The sequence below is a fragment of the Colobus angolensis genome, unplaced genomic scaffold (assembly GCF_000951035.1).
Source record: "Colobus angolensis palliatus isolate OR3802 unplaced genomic scaffold, Cang.pa_1.0 Scaffold142, whole genome shotgun sequence".
In the NCBI taxonomy this organism is placed as follows: Eukaryota; Metazoa; Chordata; class Mammalia; order Primates; family Cercopithecidae; genus Colobus; species Colobus angolensis.
The window spans coordinates 3,049,060-3,054,372 of record NW_012114511.1 but is presented as its reverse complement, the minus strand read 5'-3'; positions in this window follow the sequence as shown (position 1 = coordinate 3,054,372).

The window sequence follows — 5,313 nt, the reverse complement described above, 5'->3', positions numbered from 1 at the left end:
CTGGCCAGTTTTTTCATTTTCAAAGAACAGATAGTATTCTCAGTAGTTCAGAAGAAGATAAATTCGGTTCTGTGAATATGCATTAGATAAAGTATTATAAACATGCATAGATTACCTTTATGTCTAAAATTAGGCACAAACAGAAAAAGCCTATATCTACATATTCTCTAAACAGGGTGGAATCAAACTTTGATGTGCTAGCTGCATTTGCTTGACTTGGATCATTTTTCTAAAAATGAAAACTTCACAGTCAAACTCTTGGATTGGTGAATGCTTCCTGAGGCCTCTTTTGCTAAGACTCCAGAAACAACACAAAGGATTTTGGAGTTAACTGACACAATTAAATTATATGAAAAGCTCAATAGTGCAAAAGATTAATAATATAGGTTCATTTTAATATCATAAGATGTAAGAAACATTAATGTCATAAGACATTAAATCATGCCAGTGACATCACAAGACAGTGCATGATCACCTGGAAGGCTTTGAGAAGTAAGTGCTAGAAATAAGTAAGGAGACAGAAGCTTGATTGGTCTAAGAAGGTCTGTGTGGACCTTCAACTGAATTTTGAAGAATGTTTAGAATTGGAAAAGATGAGGTATGTATGTGAGATGAGGGTTGAGGGTGAATAGTAGTGGGGGATGGATAGGGAAGGGCACTGAGTAACATTCACGGAACATTAAACTGTGTGCCAGATACTGTGGCTTGTACCTTTATCTCGAGGGTAAGGCAAGCAGCCCATGACCATTAGATGGTGTGGAATACTCTGGGATCAGATTGTTTGCATTTACTATTAGGTATGTTAGGTTTCCCTCTAAGTCTCATGATCCCCATCAGTTAAAAAGACACAATAGTAGTGTTTATTTCTAGAGTTAGATAGCTTACAAAAGCACATAATTTATATATGATAAATATCAAGCGCTCAATGAATGTTAGCTGCTATTATTATTGTGATGATGGTTGTTATATGGAGATCCAGGGGATAGTCTACCCTTCCTCAGAGGTTACTAATCTAGGCTTCTTTGATATTTCTTCTCTTGTGAACTTAGAACTTCTATAATACACTTTTGTTTTAAATAATCTATAATAATCTATTATCATGTACTTTCTTTGGAAATTCCTCAAGATCAGGGATCTTTTTTTTTTTTTTTTTTTTTGAGACGGAGTCTCGCTCTGTCGCCCAGGCTGGAGTGCAGTGGCCGGATCTCAGCTCACTGCAAGCTCCGCCTCCCGGGTTCACGCCATTCTCCTGCCTCAGCCTCCGGAGTAGCTGGGACTACAGGCGCCCACCACCTCGCCCGGCTAGATTTTTGTATTTTTTAGTAGAGACGGGGTCTCACCATGTTAGCCAGGATGGTCTCGATCTCCTGACCTCGTGATCCGCCTGTCTCTGCCTCCCAAAGTACTGAGATTACAGGCTTGAACCACCGTGCCCGGCCAAGATCAGGGATCTTTTAATATGTAATATGTCTCCCATCCCCAAAGTGTCTGGCCCACTGTTGAACACACAGTTGTGGAGTTGGTTGATTTCGCAGATTATTACACAGGGAGATGTTACATTTTCCTAGGAGGTGTATGTTGCCTTGTGCTATTTTCCTCAACCCCACCTGACAAATAAAAGCAATTGATATAGAAGGATTCCTCCTCTTTTGACCTTGGCAGTAAATCCTAGTATTACACCAGCCATCTTAGGTGAGGTTAACCAATCCTGTGACTGCAGACCAGGAGGTGACATGAGAAATCTTCTTGCCTAACATCTTTGGAGAACAAAAGTAAGGTTCAGAGAGAGTATGTTATTTGTCCAAGGTCATGCAATCTGTTGGTAGAAGAGTCAGGATTAGAATCTAAGTCTCTTGTCTTCTAGTGCAATCCTTGCAGGTTTGTAGCAAATGGACTGTCTTTTTTACTCGATAAATTCAAAACTGTGGATATTATTCTGAGTAGTTGAAACTGTAATTTTTAAAATCTTTTATTAGACTAGAATGTGTTTATGGCTCTGAATTTAGTAAGGGAACAGTTCATTACCAGAACATCCATTACCAGACAGTCCATTAAAGTCCTAGAAGGACTTTACTTTTAAAAGAACTTAAAATTACTTTTATTTTGTATGTAAGCTCCATAAGGATGGAGACTCAGTCTGTTTTGTTCACTCCTGAATCCCTAGTGCCTAGAACAGTGCCAGGCACACAGGAGATGCTCAATAAGTAATTGTTGAATGAATAAGTTGGCTTTGTTGGCAGTATTGATTGAGACTTCATTTGGGAATGTTTGTGACTTCCAGAGAGTCTAAACCTTAAGCATCAAACTCTGGAAAGAAACCCTGGAAACACCAGGAAAACTTTGGCTATGGCAAAAAGATAAAAATGAAATGCTTCCCCCTGTGGGAAGAGAGGGATTATATGAGAGAGTATATATGAAACTTCTGGAACTTTTTGGAAGAAACATACCTTATAAGTAAATGTAAGGTCATCTGGTGCAAGAGGATAAAACATCCTCTAAGCTTCTGGCACATCTCAAAGGAATAGCTGGAAAAGATTAGCAGAATAGTTTTGGTGGTGTGTGGAATTCAGGCTTTTGCCGCCTTGAAATTGTTCTATATCCTTAAGCTAATGAAAACAAAGAAGAGAAAATTCTATCTTTATAAAGAGAAGGGTCTTTGTACCTGGCTTCTTAACGTTCATGATGCTCCTCCTTCTAAGCATGGACAGTCAAGCTTCATGGGCAAGTCACCCAGCAGCCCCTGCTACCATTTAATCCATGGGGTGGGGAGGCCAAGCAGGAGTTTCCTGTTTCCTGTCCCTGATCTTCCAACCAATGAAAAAAGACAGTGATTACTAATGGAACAAAGAAGTGCCCTGAATCTTACTTTGGGTATATTGCTGAGTTATATAATCTGTGTCTGAAATGGATAAAAATATAGAAAGATCAAGTAATATGGTGAAAGAGAGCACTAATTCAAGATTAAGGAAATCTAGATTCTGTTTTAGGGCTGTCGTTTATTAGTTATGATTTGGGCAAGACCTTTGGGGTCTCAGTTATATCAGAAGTGAGATGGTCCCTGAGGTTTCTTCTAGATCTAATATTTGCTATTTTAAAACATTTTAAAAAAATCTCAAGGTCTGATCATGCTTTAAAATCTCCAATTTTCAGAATTACCAGAGTAGATGAATTTCCATCAGAGGATAAGAGAAAGAAAGATGAACCTTGGTGCTTAAAGCGAAAGCAGTCAGCACTTAAGGCACTGGCTTTGACTGCCACTTCAGAATGCGGAGGTTTGAAAGATAAGCTGAGTCTTAAAAATTACTGAAACAATTTAAAATAGTATTTATTTATTAAAAATCTTTCAGAACTAATTTGAGTAAATGATAAAGCAAAGCCAAACACAAAAAGGAGTAATTTCTAAAAGAAAGCTCACCCTTAAATATTGGCTTCTCTTGCTAAAGCCACCGTAGTCTCTTACATTTGATTCTTGTGTATTTTCCTCTAGGGGAGAGAAAAAGAGATTTTTCAAAAGGAAAAAATCCCTTTTGTTTGACTGTTCTGAAAATACCACACTCCAGAATATAAAAGTGAAAGTGTGGGTTCATAGTACATGCAGTCCCTACGTGTGACCTATCCTGAAGTGTTCTTTCTTGATTTTATGTGGCACTGGGGATGTCCTTGAGGGAAAAAATAGCCAGAGGTTTTACTTTGGTGATGAGTTATGCTAGCAGGCTTCATGTCTCACGTAAATGGTAACCTTTGCTGAGTGTAACCCTAGCTCTTTGTAAAGAGAACAGAATTAGACTCCACCAAATGAAGAATCCAAGACCTTGGCAATCTTACCCTGGAAAGATGACAAGATACATAGAGATCAGACAAATGAACAATGATGATGCCTTTATAACATTGCCTGAATAGCTAGGATGTCTGCAGAGTTATACTAGCTTCATGGATATTATATAGGTTCAGTGGTCTGAAAAATAGGACATTAGATCTATTTCAAAGTGAACAACTGTAGAATTTGATAGTAGCTTCATTAGGAAAAAAAGAGGAAAGAGAAGTAAGGTAAGGAAAGTTTAGCAATGTACAGTATTTTAAATGTATCAAAATATCACATTAGTGAGAATATTTTAAATTCATACAATAACCTAAACTCTGCATTCTTTTAAAATGTTACTTAAGTTATTTTGATTTGATGGAGAGTTTATTGTGCTGTTCCATATACTTTCTTTTGCTTGCCTATTTTATTATTTAGTGTTTTTGTTTCGCTTTGTTTTTAGAGACAGGGTCTTACTCTGTCACCCAGTCTGGAGTGCAGTGGCATGACCGTATGTCACTGTAACCTTGAACTCCTGGGCTTAAGTGATCCTCCCACCTCAGCCTCCCCAGTAGCTAGGACTACTGGCATGTGCCACTATGCCTCGCTAATTTTTTTTTTTTTTTGGTAGAAATGGAATCTTGCTAGGTAGCAGAGGCTGGAGATTTAGTGTTTGCGTGTTTATCTAGCTTCTATTTGATAACAGATGCCATACTAGGTAACCTTTATTCACTAAAGATAATTAATTCAAAGTGTCCATAAAGCACCAGATATGGTGGAAGATTTTAACAATTTAATTACTTTATTTATTTTTTATTTTATTTTATTTTATTTTATTTTTTTTGAGACTGGAGTCTCGCTCTGTAGCCCGGGCTGGAGTGCAGTGGCCGGATCTCAACTCACGGCAGGCTCCGCCTCCCGGGTTTACGCCATTCTCCTGCCTCAGCCTCCCGAGTAACTGGGACTACAGGCGCCCGCCACCACGCCCGGCTATTTTTTGTATTTTTTTAGTAGAGACGGGGTTTCACCGTTTTAGCCAGGATGGTCTCGATCTCCTGACCTCGTGATCCACCCGTCTCGGCCTCCCAAAGTGCTGGGATTACAGGCTTGAGCCACCGTGCCCTGCCTATTTTTTATTTTTTAAGAGACAGGATCTTGCTGTGTTGCCCAAGCTGGAGTGCAGTAGCTGTTCACATGGGCGATCCTAGCACACTACAGCCTCAAACTCCTGACTTCAAGCAATCCTTCGCCTCAGCCTCTGGAGCAGCTGAGACTTCAGGTGTACGCCACCGCACCTGGCCATTTTTTATTTTCTATTACATCTAACAGGGTTGGAGGGAGAACAAATAGTTGAGGAAAGAGGTACGTGAATTCAGTCAGTAAAGGAGTTGTGAGTTTTGTGTGTATGAGATGGTTTCCATCACTTTCCGAACAAATCCAGCTTCTGCTATGGCCCACTAGGTCAGTCCACAGTCACCACTGTGACTGTAGTATTAGGCCCTGCAAAAATAAAT